At 46.2% G+C, this 19,744-nt stretch overlaps 1 protein-coding gene across 2 annotated transcripts in view; it reads left to right on the plus strand.

The window, feature by feature from the left end:
• The first annotated feature begins 2,131 nt into the window (after positions 1-2,131).
• The window catches only part of LOC122932736 (gastrula zinc finger protein XlCGF26.1-like), a 58,954-nt gene continuing 41,341 nt past the window's right edge, over positions 2,132-19,744 (plus strand). For both annotated transcript variants that reach the window (XR_006388333.1, XM_044287331.1), the window contains exon 1: positions 2,132-2,253. The gene's annotated coding sequence lies outside the window, so the exon portion shown is untranslated. The remainder of the gene's footprint in view (positions 2,254-19,744) is intronic.

The following is a 19,744-nucleotide window of genomic DNA, read 5'->3' on the forward strand; positions in this document are numbered from 1 at the left end:
TTACAGTAAATGATTTATCAGGTCTGCACCTATGGGTTGGTCATTGTACCATACATTATCTGTTTTTTCCCATATCTGCAGTAACTCTATTGATAGACTATTATATGTTGTGACCAGTGTGTCCGTCCAGGGTGGCGCTCGTTTTCTGTTCCCCTGCTCCCTTACCCTGTCCTTGTCATTCACTATATGTGTGTTTTTTATCATGAATTTAATAAAAGCTTATATATTTTTCTAATTATTGGTACTCCAAGCTCTTTTCTTCTGTTTTCTGCCGTTATGCTCGGAGCTTGTACAGAATTATTTTCTTTCGGGTGTCCCCCTATATTTATTTATTATACGGGCATTGCCCTTGCTATATAGGCTGGGGGACTTCTGGGGTCGTTCTCTTCTCTTTCTGACTTTCAATGTAAGTCAGGACGGATCCGTTTGACTCCGCATCGCCAGGCGGTCACCATAATGCTGCAAGCAGTGCTATAGTGTCCGCCTCCAAAGCCGAACGGAGACCAATCGCAGCCAAATGGATGCATTCTGAGCGGATCCTTATCAATTCAGAATGCATTGGGGCTGAACTGATCCGTTTTGGGCCTCTTGTGAGAGCCCTGAAACGGATCTCAGAAACGCCAGTGTGAACCCACTCTTTTTTAAAGAATAATGCAAATGGATCCCTTATTAACGGATACAAGCGTTTTCATTATTGGTGCGGATCCTTCTGTGCAGATACAAGACGGATCAGCACCAAACGCAGGTGTGAACGTAGCCTAAACCAGGTCTACTTTACACCAGTTTTGATAAATCTCCCCCTATGAATTTAATTAAGGACATTATAAGTGCTTTTCATCTACACAGAACAGGTGGCGGTAGGGCTGACGGTATTTTCCTGTTACTAATGAGGCTTCCATTGCGGAGCGCTCATCAGTACAGCCCTTCCCCCGCCTGTGTTAACACTCCCCTCCTCCATTTGCTCACGCTGCTGACGGGAGGACAGGACCTGTGAGACGTCATCACGCTGGAGGCAGGTCCTGTCCTGAGCTTCCAGTCAGCAGCGAGTGTTCTACACCAGTAATGGCCATTTTGCATTGTTCGCCCGCGAACACATGCGGCCTGCCATCTTTTTTCACAAGTCCGACGAGGCGCAGGTAAGCCCTTGCCTGTGCGTGTGCCCCGAGCCGGTCTGAAAACAAGTGCGGTCAGCGGGAGCAGGCAGTTCAGAGAACAGCCACAGGGGGCCTTCATTGGGCTGTTCTCTGAACTGCCTGCTCCCGCTGACCGCACTTGTTTTCAGACCGGCTCGGGGCACACGCACAGGCAAGGGCTTACCTGCGCCTCGTCGGACTTGTGAAAAAAGATGGCAGGCCGCATGTGTTCGCGGGCGAACAATGCAAACTGGCCATTACTGTTCACCACAGCGCGAGCAAATGGGGGAGGGGAGGACTTTTTATTTATTTTTTTGCAAAAGCAGAGAAGGGGGCACTAATGGGGGCATTACTCTTTCTGAGCAGCATTAATATTTTTGGGAGTAACAATGATAGCAACTTAACACTGTGATAAGTCACGCCCACAACCACACCCCATTTCGGGTGTGGCTTAACTTGGCCGTTATTTTTTGCTGGGAGAGGCGGTAACACTGGGTGCAGGTAATCTGTATCTCTCAGTAACAGACCCGCTGTCCGGTCCCCTAACGTCTTGTCTCAGTGCACATTAGTGGAGCTCTATGTCCGGGGACTGACCCTTCTCTACTCATCCAGACACCGAACTAACCTCCTCCCGTCAGCCCATACATTCTAGTGAACCACCTCCCATTAGCCCATACAGTCTAGTGAACCACCTCCCGTTAGCCCATACATTCTAGTGAACCACCTCCCATTAGCCCATACATTCTAGTGAACCACCTCCCGTTAGCCCATACATTCTAGTGAACCTCCTCCCGTTAGCCCATACATTCTAGTGAACCACCTCCCGTTAGCCCATACATTCTAGTGAACCACCTCCCATTAGCCCATACATTCTAGTGAACCTCCTCCCAGCCCATACATTCTAGTGAACCACCTCCCATTTGCCCATACATTCTAGTACACCACCTCCCGTTTGCCAATACATTCTAGTAAACCTCCTCCCGTTTGCCCATACATTCTAGTAAAGCACCTCCTTCAGGACATGCGCAGTAGTACAGCAGGCTCGCGCTGTCCGGCAGATACCACCTGGTGACGCAGGGACCCGATCCCCCCTCAGATTCCTTCCTGTTAGGACTTTCCTGTAAGTACTGAGGTGATACAGAAGTGTCTCTCATCTGACAGACGGTCGGATTCGCTCGCAGTCTGTGTGACCGTTATGTGGCCCCTCATATGCTGGGGGGAGGGGGACACACTAGTGCGCTGACGGCTGGGGAATGTGTGTGATGTAGCCGGGAGACAGGGAGACAGTGGTATATATATACACAGACCTGCTCACAGCGGCCTCCCACAGACCTCAGACCCCCATAGACATATGAAGGGGATCAGTCATTGCCTTATTACTATTACTAATAGGACACTGAGCGGCAGGGACCGGATCCCCTCAGGATCTGAAGTCTAGGTCTCGTCTCTGTATTATTACTAGGGACGAGCGACTGTTCGCGGAATCCATAACGGAATTCTCAGATAACCCGAACCTTGTGCGCCAAACGTGATAACACAAGTCGGCTCCTCCCTAATTATTATGTGTGTGTAATTATATATATATTATAGATCAGCAGAAGGACCCGGCTTCACACCGGTGTATTCATCTGTTTCATATAATGTTTGTGTGTCGACAGTATCCCCCATAACAGTGACCTCCACAGCACCCCGCCCCCATAACAGTGACCTCCACAGCACCCCGCCCCCATAACAGTGACCTCCACAGTGCCCCGCCCCCATAACAGTGACCTCCACAGCACCCCGCCCCCATAACAGTGACCTCCACAGCACCCCGCCCCCATAACAGTGACCTCCACAGCGCCCCGCCCCCATAACAGTGACCTCCACAGCGCCCCGCCCCCATAACAGTGACCTCCACAGCACCCCGCCCCCATAACAGTGACCTCCACGGCACCCCGCCCCCATAACAGTGACCTCCACAGCACCCCGCCCCCATAACAGTGACCTCCACAGCACCCCGCCCCCATAACAGTGACCTCCACAGCACCCCGCCCCCATAACAGTGACCTCCACGGCACCCCGCCCCCATAACAGTGACCTCTGCAGCACCCCGCCCCCATAACAGTGACCTCCACGGCGCCCCGCCCCCATAACAGTGACCTCCACGGCGCCCCGCCCCCATAACAGGGACCTCCACGGTGCCCCGCCCCCATAACAGTGACCTCCACGGCACCCCGCCCCCATAACAGTGACCTCTGCAGCACCCCGCCCCCATAACAGTGACCTCCACGGCGCCCCGCCCCCATAACAGTGACCTCCACGGCGCCCCGCCCCCATAACAGTGACCTCCGCCCCGCCCCCATAACAGTGACCTCCACGGCACCCCGCCCCCATAACAGTGACCTCCACGGCGCCCCGCCCCCTTAACAGTGACCTCCACGGCACCCCGCCCCCATAACAGTGACCTCTGCAGCACCCCGCCCCCATAACAGTGACCTCCACGGCGCCCCGCCCCCATAACAGTGACCTCCACCCCACCCCCATAACAGTGACCTCCACGGCGCCCCCCCCCCATAACAGTGACCTCCACGGCGCCCCGCCCCCATAACAGTGACCTCCACGGCGCCCCGCCCCCATAACAGTGACCTCCACGGCGCCCCGCCCCCATAACAGTGACCTCCACGGCGCCCCGCCCCTATAACAGTGACCTCCACACAGTGCCCCGCCCCCATAACAGTGACCTCCACACAGTGCCCCGCCCCTTAACACTGACCCCGCCCCCTAACCCCTTCCCGACTGCCATATGGCTGTATACGTTCTATCTGCACATGCCTCGTGCAGCTAGCAGGTGTATAGACGTCATGGCAGCTCTTTAATCCAAGCGCTACAAAGTGCTTGAGTTAAAGCTTCTGCCCCTGCCCTGCTCCTGTCACGGACAGCACACAGTCCAGTAATGCCGGCAAGGGACCAGAGTGGTCCCTTGCCGACAATCGATCCAATTGGTTAGTCTGCACAAACTAACCAATCGGATTGCGGCAGTGTAAAAGTGCCTTTTCCAATCAGGTAACGTGTACTGGTGCCCTCCAAGAGCATTGCAAAGTATAGTACAGCCAACAGCCCCACTAGATCTTTCAAGAAAAGTTAAAATAATAAAAGTAAAAAATAAATAAAAATGTAAATTTAAAAAAGAAATTGCCTTTTCCTATAAAAAAAAAAAACGACTGTCTCTATAAATATATCACATGATCAACCCCATCCAATAAACACCATAAAAAAGTGTAAAAAAAGCAATTTTTGTCACCTTACATCACAAAAAGTGCAACACCAATACATCAAAAAGGCGTATGCCCCCCAAAATAGTACCAAACGGTCACCTCATCCTGCAAAAAATGATACCCTATTTAAGACAATCACCCAAAAATATCTAGACACTAAAATATCTTTTTTTTTTGTTTAAAAAATGCTAATATTGTGTAAAACTTAAATAAATAAGAAAAAGTATACATATTAGGTATTGCCACGTCCGTAACGATCTGCTCTATAAAAATGTCATATGACCTTACCCTTCAGGTGAATGCTGTAAAAATAAATAAATAAAAACTGTTCCAAAACTGCCAATTTTTGGGTCACCTTGCCCCATAAAGTGCATTAATGAAAAAATCCTATGTCCCCAAGAAATCACACCAATAAAAACCACCTCTTTCTGCAAAACAGCGAGCCCCTGCACAAGGTGATCGGCAGAAAAATAAAAAAAAATATGGCGTTTAGAAAATGGACACACAAAAACATAATTTCTTTTTCAAAAATGCTTTATTATATAAAACTGAAGCAAACAAAGAAAGTAGACGTATTTGATATAATTGTGTCCGTAACAACCTGCTTTATAAAAATAGCACATGATCTACAATGTCAGATGAATCTTGTAAAAAATCGGTGCCGAAACAGCCATTTTTTGGTTACCTTGCCTCACAAAAAACGTAATATAGAGCAATTAAAAATCATATGTACCCGAAAATGGTACCAATAAAACTGGCACCTTATCCCCTAGTTTCCAAAATGGGGTAATTTTTTGGGAGTTTCAACTGTAAGGGTGCATCAGGGGGGCTTTCAATCGGACATGGCATCTAAAAACCAGTTCAGCAAAATCTGCCCTCCAAAAACCATATGGCGTTCCTTTTCTTCTGCGCCCTGCCGTGTGCCCTTACATCAGTTTACGACCACATATGGGGTGTTTCTGTAAACCGCAGACTCAGTGTATAAAATATTACGTTTTGTTTGGCTGTTAACCCTTAGGCCTCTTTCCCACGGGCGTCATGTTTTTGGCCCGGATAAGATGCGGGTGCGTCGCGGGAAAATGCGCGATTTTTCCGCGCAAGTGCAAAACATTGTAATGCGTTTTGCACACGCGTGAGAAAAATCTGCATGTTTGGTACTCAGACCCGAACTTCTTCACAGAAGTTCAGATTTGGGATCGGTGTTGTGTAGATTGTATTATTTTCCCTTATAACATTTAGATACGTTATCATATGATTTACCCATTCAGGAGTCTTGGAAAGCCGGGTTGCAGCTCCTATGAGAACTAAGACTCCTGAATGGCCAAATCATCTGATGACTTCTCTATATGTTCCCGTACTGAGATATGTTCTCCTCAGGAAAGCTGGGTGACAGGCTGTATACCACACAGGTCTCCTAGGAGATGGCTAAATCATCTGATAACTTCTCGATATGTTCCCGTACTGAGATATGTTCTCCTCAGGACTAGGAGACCAGGAAAGCTTGGTGACCATCCATGAGAGAGCTGGAAGCCCCTCAGTATTCCTAGGGTAATTCCAATGGAAATATTTTCCACAGAGGATTACCTGTTGTGGATTTCTATCAAACTCTACATGTAGTGTGTGGATTTGCTGTGGAATTCAGCCACGGTCAGTTACACATGGCAAAATCATATGCTACCACGATGCGGATTTGAAATAGGTTCATTTCCGTGTGGATTTTATGAAGTGTGAGGACTTTTGGTAAAATCTTATCAATTTTGCTGGTATTTGCTGCAATACGCTGTGGATTTCATAGCTGCAGTTCTATGAGATGAATGAGCCCGGACCAAACATCCTGGGGAAGGGATCTCTGTTCTGTCAGCTGCAGCAGTTAGATTCTACGCACAGTGACGTCGCGGCGCAGGGATTCTACGCACAGTGACGTCGCGGCGCAGGGATTCTACGCACAGTGACGTCGCGGCGCAGGGATTCTACGCACAGTGACGTCGCGGCGCAGGGATTCTACGCACAGTGACGTCGCGGCGCACTGATAATAACCAATGCCCGTGTTGTTTGGTTCTAGACTTCTTTACATGTTAGGGCTCTTTCACACTTGCGTTCTTTTCTTCCGGCATAGAGTTCCGTCGTCGGGGCTCTATGCCGGAAGAATCCTGATCAGGATTATCCCCATGCATTCTGAATGGAGAGAAATCCGTTCAGGATGCATCAGGATGTCTTCAGTTCAGGACCGGAAAGTTTTTTGGCCGGAGAAAATACCGCAGCATGCTGTGCTTTTTGCTCCGGCCAAAAATCCTGAACACTTGCCGCAAGGCCGGATCCGGAATTAATGCCCATTGAAATTCATTGATCCGGATCCGGCCTTAAGCTAAACGTCGTTTTGGCGCATTGCCGGATCCGACGTTTAGCTTTTTCTGAATGGTTACCATGGCTGCTGGGACGCTAAAGTCCTGGCAGCCATGGTAAACTGTAGTGGGGAGCAGTATACTTACCGTCCGTGCGGCTCCCGGGGCGCTCCAGAATGACATCAGAGCGCCCCATGCGCATGGATGACGTGTCCATGCGATCACGTCATCCATGCGCATGGGGCGCCCTGACGTCATTCTGGAGCGCCCCGGGAGCCGCACGGACGGTAAGTATACTGCTCCCCCGCTCCCCACTACTACTATGGCAACCAGGACTTAAATAGCGTCCTGGCTGCCATAGTAACACTGAACGCATTTTGAAGACGGATCCGTCTTCAAATGCTTTCAGTTCACTTCGTTTTTCCGGATCCGGCGTGTAATTCCGGCAAATGGAGTACATGACGGATCCAGACAACGCAAGTGTGAAAAAGCCCCAAATTTTAAGAGGTGTTATTTTTGTCGCTGAAAATAAGTCTTTATAAGGTAAAAGCTGGCTCCTAGATTCCAAGGAAATTTGTCAAGCCCTGGTTTACTTCATGTTTGGATCATTTTGTGAATGACATTTTATTTTTTGGGGACGTTACAAGATTTAGAAGTTTAGAAGCAAATCTTGAAATTCTTCACAAAATTTCCAAAACCCACTTTTTCAGGACCAGTTCAGGTCTGAAGTCACTTTGTGAGGCTTACATAATAGAAACCACCCAAAAATGACCCCATTTTAGAAACTACACCCCTCAAGGTATTCAAAACTGATTTCACAAACTTTGTTAACCCTTTAAGGCCCCTTTCACATGAGTGAGTTTTCCGCACGGGTACAATGCGTGATGTGAATGCATAGCACCCGCACTGAATCCTGACCCATTCATTTCAATGGGTCTGTGTACATGGGCGTTGTTTTTCACGCATCAGTTCTGCGTTGCGTGAAAATCGCAGCATGTTCTATATTCTGCGTTTTTCACGCAGCCCTGGCCCCATAGAAGTGAATGGGGCTGCGTGAAAAACGCATTGCATCCGCAAGCAAGTGCGGGTGCAATGCGTTTTTCACTGATGGTTGCTAAGAGATGTTGTTTGTAAACCTTTAGTTTTTTATCACGCGCTTGAAAAACGCATCAAAACGCATTGCACCCGCGCGGAAAAAACTGACTGAACTTGCTTGCAAAATGGTGCGAGTTTCACTGAACGCACCCTGAACGCATCCGGCCCTAATCAGTCACGCTCGTGTGAAAGAGGCCAAAATGTTCCACAAGAATTAATGGAAAATGGAGATGACTTTTCAGAATTTAACTTTTTTGGCAGATTTTCCATTTTTTTTCAGTAGCAAAGCAAGGGTTAACAGCCAAACAAAACGTAACCACCTCACATCCGCCCATAGGATATAAACGTCCTATGGGTGGATGTTTAACTCTGAATGGACGTTCTGGAACGTCCATTCAGAGATCGCAGCTGCACGCTAATTGTGCAGCTGCTGAGCGGGGAGCCCGCTGTCAGTGACAGCAGGGCAATCCAGAGAGAAGGCAGGGACAGTGCCCAGGTGTCCCTGCCTTCTAGATCGCTGTATATACAGCGCTCACTATAGGAGGTAGGGGCTCATATTTTGCGGGATGAGTTGACGGTTAGATTGGTACTATTTTGGGGGGGCATACACCTTTTTGATTGCTTTGTGTTGCACTTTTAGTGATGTAAGGTGACAAAAAAAATATATAATTTTTTTAGCACAGTTTTTATGTTTTTTGGACTGTGTTCACCTGAGGGGTTAGTTCATGTGATATTTTTATAAAGCCAGTTGATTCAGATGCGGCGATAACTAATATGTCTACTTTTCTTTCTATATCATTTTTATTTTTTTTATTTACTTTATCTTCGGCAAAGGATATTATTATTTTTTTTTTTACTTGAAACTTTAACTTTTTTTGTAAAGCTTTATTTATCTAACTTTTTTTCACTTTATTTTTTTGTCCCATTCTGGGACTTCAACTTTTGGGTGTTCGATCACAATACTTCTTTATTGTAATGCATTGGCTGTGAGTGTATTACTCACAGGGGGCTGGATCTCACAGGCTCTCCCGGAAGGCATCGGGCTGCCTTCCCTGCTATTGGGTCCCCGTTTCTGCACGGACAATGCACGGGTTAATGCGCTGGCATCTGTGCTTTCACCGATGTCGGCACATGCAGCAGGGGTCTGGCTTTCAGTGACCGCCGGACCCCTGCTGCGGATCGGGTGGGCGCATCTCCTGCACCCACCCAATCACCGCACCGTACATGTATGGCGTGGGTCCTTAAGAGGTTAACTGTGACCTCCACAGCAGCCCTGCCCCTTTAATGCTATGGCTACACGATGACATGTGTCGTGCGGACACTTTATCTCAACAATTTTTATAATGATAGGCTATGCTGCGACACGACATTTGCAAAAAATCCAACCAAGGTGGATTTTTCTGCGACTGTCGCGTCACAGCATGTCACATTGTCGCAGTGCAACACCATAGACTATTATTATAAAAATTGTTGCGCCACATGTAACAGTGTAGTTGTGCCCTATGTGTTGCACAACTTATTGTCGTCAGTGTAGCCCTAGCCTAAAGCTGACCTACAGAAGTTTAGAAAAATGGCTGGGTTGTTATGGAAATCTGGAGTAAGACTGAGTGTATGTGGAGACTAAGGGCCTGTGAGCGCCTATTGGCTGATAAGGGACATGTGACCTTGTGTATGGCAGTTGGATTGTAAAGAGAAACACTTCCAGGCTTGTATTGGCTAATGTAGGTCATTTTTGAGGAATATTTTAGGAACGGCACATCCTAGAGAGCTGTAACCCCCACAAGATTTCTTTCCAGGTAGCAAGGGATGTGTATACCAAGTTTCGTTGAAATCGATGGTTGCATTTTTGAGTGATGGCGGAACATACACACATACATATATACTGTCACGAGTTATGGGGAAGGGGAAAACGCCAGAAACACACAACAAGAAACAGACAACAGTCTAGGCCTCAAAAACTAAGGAAAAGGGATGGTGACTTCCTAGTAGTCCCTAGGCCTTTCCCTAACTCCTGCCAGTATAAGCGGATCCTGATGGTGGAAATGCTCATGCGCCGGATACCTAAGCCCTGCTAAAATTGACAAGCCCTAGGATAGGTAGCAGGAGATGAGGCAGCTGTTTCCTTCCCAGATAAAGGAACCCGCGTCTCCCTGAGGCCTAGAAACAAAACACACCAGAGAACAACAAACAAAAGGCAACTAGTGCTTAGCTTAGAGATCCAAAGAAAGCAGAGAAGCAGGAGATCCAAAACAAACAAGCTCTAGCAACTCCAAGGAGGAAATATCAACCGCATGGTCAGCAGTGTGATGTGGACCTAAATAGAGCCTAATTACTGATAACGAGCAGAACCTAAGGAGGGGTGACATCCTGTCAAACAACAGCTAAAAGGAAAATAGAGAGACCTGTCAGACTTGCTGCACGTGAGGCTATCTGATTTTCTCACCTCTGTCATGGGAGGGACCGTGACAGTACCTCTCCTTCTTCGGGTGACCTCCGGCCCCCCGGGACTGACCTCATCAGGATGCGCCCTTAGAAAGGCCTTCACAAGGTGACTGGCATTTAAGTCGGTCGCAGGAAGCCACATTCTTTCCTCTGGACCGTAACCCTTCCAGTGCATGAGATACTGAAAAGATCCACGAAGAATACGTGAGTTCACTATCCTGATAATCTGCAACTCAAGATTACCATCCACCATGACAGGAGGGGGTGGCAGGGAGGACGGTGCAGCACATTCAACATATCTTTTTAGTAATGACTTGTGAAACACATTATGAATTCTTAAAGTCAGCGAAAGTTCAAGATGAAAACAACCAGAATAATAATGGCAGAGATCTTGTATGGCCCAATAAACCTTGGCCTCAACTTCCAAGAGGGTACCTTCAACTTAATGTATCTTGTGGACAACCACAAAGAATCACCCACTCTCAGGTCCTGGACCACTCATACGTCTCTTGTCAGCCAAACGTTTATACTTTTTGCCTATTTTATTTAAATTGTTTTGACTCTTGCACCAAATAGATGATAACGAAGAGGAGAATCTTTCCTTTTCAGGTATACCAGACGTCTCAGGTACCTGAGGAAATGTGCAAAACTGCGGATAGAATCCATATGCACCAAAAAACGTTAACTTATGAGTGGACTCCTGTCTACGGGTATTTATAGAAAACTCGGCCAACGACAAAAATGAAGACCACTCTTCCTGATTCTCAGAGACAAAACATCTCAAATAAGTCTCCAGATTCTGGTTAGTGTGCTCAGTCTGTCTGTTCGACTAAGGATGAAAGGCAGAAGAGGACAATTGGACCCTCAGACGAGTACAGAACACCTTCCAGAATTGGGAAACAAATTGAGTCCCTCTATCAGACACCACATCAGAGGGAATGCCGTGTAGTTTCACGATGTTATCGACAAACACTTGATCGAGAGTATCCTTATCATCCACCATGACGGCTACCATAGAGATTGGACCCTTGTCCTCTATAGGGACAGGAGCACAGTTTAAAAGGCCCTAACCTACTCTCACCCTCAGTGTTTCCTGTCCCTATGGAGCACCTACACAGAGCACCTCCTGTGGGAGGTATAATTTTTTAGTGGATTGCTCGGTACCTGGTTCGGATGGAAGATGTCGTTCCCATCTCCCTCTGCCCTCCTGCGGTAGATTCCAACGCTGGGCAGAGGTGTAGCACACAAGGGACTCGTCCCTGTTATCGGGGGCCTGCTTTCCCTCCATGACCCGGGGTCTCCCTTCCCTTCTGTGAGGAAGCAGACCGCCATAAGCGTGGCACGCCGGCAACGATGCATGCCGTAGGTCCGGTGCTCAGGCACTTCTGGGTGGGGGCGGAACTAGGCAGCAGTGGAGAGCGCACGCGCTTACGGGATGACATCAGATGCTGCACGGAGCATGAAAGAGCGGCATGCTCGAACTGCTCCTGCCTCCACTGTGAGTCCTATTTAGCTCCAGGAGACATGTCTGCTCCAGATACCCCAACAAGCCACATGGAATCGGCGGATCCTCCCTCGGCCACTCCAACAGTGAGTTACCCTGTGGGGAATAAGAAACAAATGTTTCTTTACAAGTGCCTCATGCCTGTCTAATGCATAGTTGCTCCTCTCTTATAGGGAGCAAAGGCTAAGATCAAGGCCAGAAATACAAGATGTGCTAATCGTGCTAAAAGGCTACAGGAGGGTTATACTAAAAAAACTCTGTCAGCCTTGTATTAATGATCTGGTAAAAGAGGAGTATCCGTCTATCCTCGTGGAGGTTAAGTCCATGATACAGAGTGAAATTAAGTCCTCCTTGGCCTCGCTTAAGTCTGTTTCCTTCCCTCCCATTTGAGGACTCTTCACAATTATCTGACCCAATGGAGAGGAAAGCCCATTCTCTGCTATGTAAATGCTGGGAGACTTCCATGTTGGGTATTAAGACCAACATAGCAGCGACATCAGTTGCCAGAACTATGTATATCTAGTTTAATGAGCTTGAGAATCACTTAAAAAACAAGACTCCCAGGGATGAAATCCTAGGTTCCATCCCCCTTCTTAGATCCACCACTGCCTTTTTAGCTGACGCCTCAGCGGAATCTGTCAGATTCGCCGCGAAGGACGCAGCTATATCAAATGCTGTGAGAAGTGCGCTATGGGTTAAGTCCTGGGGAGGTGACAGAACATCGAAAGCCAAACTATTTTCCATTGCCTTCTCTGGAGAGTAGGTGTTCGGGCCTGTTCTCGACACAATCTTGGAAAAGGCAGCGGACACAAAAAAGGGGTTCCCAGAAGAGAAAAAGAAAAAACCTTCTCGTCCCTGCTCCTCCCGGTCAAAATCCTATAGAGGTAAAGGGAAACGGGTCTATGGAGTTATCCGAAAGGAGTCAAAGGCAGGAGTTTCCTCCTCAATCCCCAAAATAAACAGTCCGATAAGCAATGACGCCAGCGTCGGGGGAAGATTGAGGAATTTTCTATGAGCATTGCAGAAAGTTACCTAAAATCCCTGGGCCCTAAGTATAATCCAAAGCGGATACTGCATAGAATTTTCCTTAATACCCCCAAAAAGATTCCAGGTGACATCCCACAGCCCAAGCGTGTTACAAAAGATCTGGCAGGGAGTCCTAGACTTAAAAACTTCAGGCGTCATAACAGAGGTCCCCAATACAGAAAGGGGGAGGGGGTTTTACTCAAGACTATTTCTGGTCCAAAAACCCGACGGATCCTCCCGTACCATCATAAACCTCAAAGAATAAAACAAGCACATAACTTACCGAAAATTTGGAGTCGATTGCATCCATAATTCCCCTAATCAAAAAAGGGGCATACTATCATGTCCCCATACATAAAAAAAATCGCAAACCTACCTCAGGTTCGCACTAAAAGATTAGGAAGGTGTAATAAATCATTTCCAATTCACAGCGTTGCCCTTCGGCATTTCATCTGCCCCAAGGGTATTTATGAAAATTATAATAGAAATATCATATTTCAGACTAGAGGGTCTAAAAATGTTCCCTTATTTAGACGACTTCCTCATTGTAGGAAAGTCTTCGATGACAACATCCAGGCTGACCGACTATGTCATACAGGAGATGTCAAAACTGGGCTGGTTAATAAACACAAAAAAGTATTGTTTAATACCAGACACACAAATGCTATAAAGCTGAACATGAAGAGGAACTTCATTCTTTTAGCATAACAATGACCCAAAGCATACATCCAAATCAACAAAGGAATAGCTTCACCAGAAGAAGATTAAAGTTTTAGAATGGCCCAGCCAGAGCCCAGACCTGCATTGGATTGAAAATCTGTGGGGTGATCTGAAGAGGGCTGTGCCCAGGAGATGTCCTCGCAATCTGACAGATTTGGAGTGTTTTTGCAAAGAGTGGGCAAATCTTGCCAAGTAAAAATGTGCCATGCTGATAGACTCATACCCAAAAAGACGAATGCTGTAATAAAATCAAAAGGAGCTTCAACAAAGTATTAGTTTAAGGGTGTGCACACTTATGCAACCATATTATTAGATTTTTATATTTTTCTTCCCTCCACCTAATAAGATTTTAGTTTGTTTTTTAATTGAGTTGTACAGTTTATAGGTCACATTAAAGGTGGAAAAAGTTCTGAAATGATTTATATTTCTCTCATTTTTTTACATCACAGAAACCTGACATTTTAACAGGTGTGTAAACTTTTTATATCCACTGTATATGTCTGTGTGTGTATATATATATATATATATATATATATATATATATATATATATAATGAAAATTATCCGTACATACTAAACAGTAAAACACTCGGTAACACTGACATGGAAAAGAACCTAGAAATTTTAGTGAACAGCAAACTAAGCAGTAAAAACCAGTGTCAGGCAGCTGCTGCCAAGGCCGATAAGATAATGGGTTGCATCAAAAGGGGCATAGATGTCCGTGATGAGAACATAGTCCTACCACTTTACAAATCAGTCAGACCACACATGGAGTACTGTGTACAGTTCTGGGCTCCTGTGAACAAGGCAGACATAGCAGAGCTGGAGAGGGTTCAGAGGAGGGCAATTAAAGTAATAACTGGAATGGGTCAACTACAGTACCCTGAAAGAGTATCAGCATTAGGGTTATTCACTTTAGAAAAAAAGATGACTGAGGGGAGATCTAATAACTATGTATAAATATATCAGGGGTCAGTACAGAGATCTCTCCCATCTATTTATCCCCAGGACTGTGACTGTGACGAGGGGACATCCTCTGCCTCTGGAGGAAAGAAGGTTTGTACACAAACATAGAAGAGGATTCTTTACGGTAAGAGCAGTGAGACTATGGAACTCTCTGCCTGAGGAGGTGGTGATGTTGAGTTCACTAAAAGAGTTCAAGAGGGGCCTGGATGTATTTCTGGAGTGAAATAATATTACAGGCTATAGCTACTAGAGATGGGTCGTTGATCGAGGGAGTTATTCTGATTAGAGTTGGGAAGGAATTTTTTTCCCCTTAAGTGGGGAAAATTGGCTTCTACCTCACATAATTATTTTTTTTTGCCTTTCTCTGGATCAACTTGCAGGATAACAGGCCGAACTAGATGGACAAATGTATTTTTTTGGCCTTATATACTATGTATTTTTTGGGAATATCTTTGGAACTGTACGTCCTAGAGACCTGAGATCCGGTGTAAAACCTTCCTGGGCACCTGATGTACCAAAATGGGTGACGATCGGTCCATTAGTTTGGTCGCACATAAATAACGTCCAGACCGAAACTCATTATATATATATATATATATATATATATATATAATATCTATGAGACTAGCAGAAGGACCCGGCTTCACCCCACTGTCAACTGAGCTGTGTATCTAATCCTATCCTGTGTGATACTGTCTGAGCTGACCTCCACAGTGCCCGCCCCTTTACCAGTGACCTCCACAGTGCCACGCCCCTTTACCAGTGACCTCCACAGTGCCACGCCCCTTTACCAGTGACCTCCACAGTGCCACGCCCCTTTACCAGGGACCTCCACAGCGCCCGCCCCTTTACCAGGGACCTCCACAGCGCCCGCCCCTTTACCAGGGACCTCCACAGCGCCCGCCCCTTTACCAGGGACCTCCACAGCGCCCGCCCCTTTACCAGGGACCTCCACAGCGCCCGCCCCTTTACCAGGGACCTCCACAGCGCCCGCCCCTTTACCAGGGACCTCCACAGCGCCCGCCCCTTTAACAGTGGCCTCCACAGCGCCCGACCCTTTAACAGTGGCCTCCACAGTGCCACGCCCCTTTACCAGTGACCTCCACAGTGCCACGCCCCTTTAAAAGGGACGTCCACAGTGCCACGCCCCTTTAAAAGGGACGTCCACAGTGCCACGCCCCTTTAAAAGGGACGTCCACAGTGCCACGCCCCTTTAACAGGGACGTCCACAGCACCCGCCCCTTTAACAGTGAACTCCACAGCGGCCGTCTATTTAATAGTGGCCCCTTTCCCCCATGCATGTAGAAGTGTGGTTGTGCCGTCATACGTCATATGACTGCAACCTGGAGTAGGACCTGCGAGTTTTTGTTGGCTAATAAGGGACATGTGACCATGTAAAAGGCAGTTTGGATTTAAGTGAAAGGCTTGCTGGCTTCTATTGGCTAATGCAGGTCATTTTTTGGAATGTCTCAGGAACGGTACGTCCTAGAGAGCTTAGACCCGGTCTAAAACCTTCCCGGACACCTGATGTACATGTGTGCCAAATTTGGTGAATATCTGTTTAGTCGTTTGGTCGCGCATAAAGAACGTCCAGTCGCGCATTAAGAACGTCTAGACAGACAGACAGACAGAAACTATATTTTATAATATAAGATACTAGCAGAAGGACCCGGCTTCACACGGGTATATTTAATCAATTTTATTTTATGTTTCTGTGTATCTTAAAAAGATATCAACAGTTTCCCCCATAACAGTGACCTCTGTAGTACCAGCCCCTTTAACATTGACCTCCACAGTGGCCGCCCCTTTAACAATGACCTCCACAATGCTCACCCCTTTAACAGTGACCACCCCTTTAGCATTGACCACCCCTTTAACAGTGACCTTCACAGTGGCCACCCCTTTAACAGTGACCTTCACAGTGGCCACCCCTTTAACAGTGACCTTCACAGTGGCCACCCCTTTAACAGTGACCTTCACAGTGGCCACCCCTTTAACAGTGACCTTCACAGTGGCCACCCCTTTAACAGTGACCTTCACAGTGGCCACCCCTTTAACAGTGACCTTCACAGTGGCCACCCCTTTAGCAGTAAAGAAAAATGGCTGGGTTGTTATGGAAACCTGGAGTAAAACTGTGTTTATGGCAGTTGGGATTTGAAGAGAAAGATGTGCAGGCTTGTATTGGCTAATGTGGGTAATTTTTTTGGGAATATCTCAGGAACGGTACTCCCTAGAGAGATGAGACCCGGTCTAAAACCTTCCTGGAGACCTGATGTACCTTTGTGCCAAATTTGGTGAAGATCAGTCTAGTCGTTTGGTCTCGCATAAAGAACGTCTAGACAGACAGACAAACAAATTTTTATATTATAAGAAATATATAGACACACACGTACTACCAATGACAACCGCTGCATGTACTTTTTATGGGGGGTCTAATTCTGAGTTTTGCTATTTCTATGTACGCCTTTGGTCCCACAGTGGGACAATGTAACAATTAAAACAAAAAGTAAAAAACTTTTTTTTATATATAAAAAAAAAAGTTTCATGTAAAGAAAAAAAAAAGCTTCAACATAAAATCGTGTATAAATAAATAAACAATCATATTAGTTATTGCCACGTCTGTAACGAACGACTCTATAAAAAATAGCACATAATCTACCACCTCTGGTGAAAAAATAAAAACTGCAAAAAAAATACCATATTTTTTTTGTCACCTTGCATAACAAAAAGTGTAATTCCAAGTGATCAAGAAGATATATGTACCCCAAAATAATACCAATCAATTCGTCATCTCTTCCCACAATACATGAGCCCCCATATAAGACAATAGCCCAAACGATAAAAGAATATGGCTTTCAGAAAATGTGCAGACACTAAAACATGATTGCCTCGTCCGTAATGACCTGCTCTATAAAAATATCACATGATCTACCCCCTCAGGGGAACGCTGTTTAAAAAATATTAAAGGTCTTTCACCTAAAATGAACACATTATAGAACACTATCCCCCCTAATCTGCATTATAGTCCCCATATTTAAATGCTACTTACCGTATAGCTGTTCGTCGCTTATTTTTGCTAAAAAACACTTTTATTCAATATGAAAAATTAGGTTTTGAAGGGGCGGCGTACAAGCGGCCGGTGCCCAGGCCCCTCTTCGCTTTTCATATAAAACCCCTCCACTTTCACCCCTCTGGCCCGCCCTAGGTTCTTCAGAAATCTAGCACCGTTCACAAGATTCGCTGTGCCTGCGCACTTTATTCCCCATTATGGGCAAAGGCACAAGGCCGGCTAGATGTACGGGCCGGCACATGCGCATTAAACGCTCTTGTGCCTCTTCCCATAATGGGGAATGAAGTGCGCAGGCGCGGCGAATCTTGTGAATGGCGCTGGCGCTGGATTTCTAAGGACCGCGGCACATCTGTGGAGGGAGGGAGAGCGCTTCTATCAGGTCGCCGCGCTGCTGTGACTGGGACACGATGGCAGGGAAGGCTACTTGATGCCTTCCTTAGGCATCGTGGCTGCCTTCCATGACAGCCTGTGAGATCCATCCTCCTGGATCTCACAGGTTAGCAGGCTGTAAGTGTATTACAGTCTGTAATACACTAAAAGCCAATGCATCACAATACATAAGTATTGTGATGCATTGTGAAGTGGATCAGACCCCCAAAAGTTGAAGCTCCAGAGTTGGACAAAAAATAAAGTGAAAAAAAGTTTCAGGTAAAAAAGAAGACATAATGGGTATCGCCGTGTCCGTATTGACCAGCTCTATAAAAATATCACATGACCTAACCCCTCAGGTGAACACCGTCAATAAAAACTGTGCTAAAAAGTTTTTTTTTATGTCACCTTACATCATCAATCAAAAAGGCGTATACCCCCCAGAATAGTACCAATCTAACATCACCTCATCCTGCAAACAATGAGCCCTTACCTAAGACAATCGCCCCCCCCCCCCAAAAAAAAAAAACTGTCTCTGACTATTGAAACACTACAACATGATTTTGTTTTTGTTTCAAAATTGATACCATTGTGTAAAAATTAAATAAATACAAAAGTAGACATATTAGGTATTGCCACGTCCGTAATGACCTGCTCTATAAAAACAGCACATGACCTAACCCCTCAAGTGAACACGGTAAAAAATAAAAATTGTGTCAAAAAAGGTCTTTTTTTTTTTGTCGCCTTACATCACAAAAAGTGTAATAGCAAGCGATCAAAAAGTCAGACGCACCCCAATATCATATCATATATCAAACGTCATCTCCCGCAAAAAATTAGCTCATAGGTTGGGTTCACACGGGTGAGATTTCCACGTGGGTGCAATGCGTGAGGTGAACGCATTGCACCCGCACTGAATCCGGACCCATTTATTTCTATGGGGCTGTGCACATGAGCAGTGATTTTCACGCATCATGTTGCGTGAAAATCGCAGCGTGCTCTATATTGTGCGTTTTTTCACTCAACGCAGGCACCATATAAGTAAATGGGCTGCGTGAAAATCGCAAGCAAGTACGGATGCGGTGCGATTTTCACGCATGGTTGCTAAGATGAGTCTATTCAGCTGTATTATTTTCCCTTATACATGGTTATAAGGGAAAATAATAGCATGCTTTAATACAGAATGCTTAGTAGGTGGTCAATTGAGGGTTAAAAAAATAATTAACTTGCCACCTCCAATTGATTGCGTAGCTGCCGGTCTCCTGTTCTTTCTTCGGGACCTGTCAAAGGACCTGTGGTGACTTCACTGAGCTCATCACATGGTTCATCACCATGTTGATGGATCATGTGATGAGCACAGTGACGTTACCACAGGTCCTTTGACAGGTCCCGAAGAAAGAACAGGAGACCGGCAGCTACGCGATCAATTGGAGGAAGTGAATAAATAAATAAAAATGTAACCCTCAATTGACCACCTACTAAGCATTCTGTATTAAAGAATGCTATTATTTTCCCTTCTAACCATGTTATAAGGGAAAATAATTACATATACACAACCTTGAACCCAAACCTGAACTTCAGTAAAGAAGTTCGGGTCTGGGTACCACATTCAGTTTTTTTTATCACGCGCATGCGAAACGTATTGAACCCACGCAATAAAAACTGAATAACGGAGTGCAATCGCAGTCAAAACTGACTGCAATTGCGTATCTACTCACGCGGGTTTACCGCAATGCACCTGGGACGCATCCTGAGCCAAAACGTGACGCCCGTGTGAACCCAGCCTTACCTAAGACAATCGCCCAAAAAAAAACTATGGC

This window comes from Bufo gargarizans, chromosome 3 (genome assembly GCF_014858855.1).
Source record: "Bufo gargarizans isolate SCDJY-AF-19 chromosome 3, ASM1485885v1, whole genome shotgun sequence".
Taxonomy (NCBI): Eukaryota; Metazoa; Chordata; class Amphibia; order Anura; family Bufonidae; genus Bufo; species Bufo gargarizans.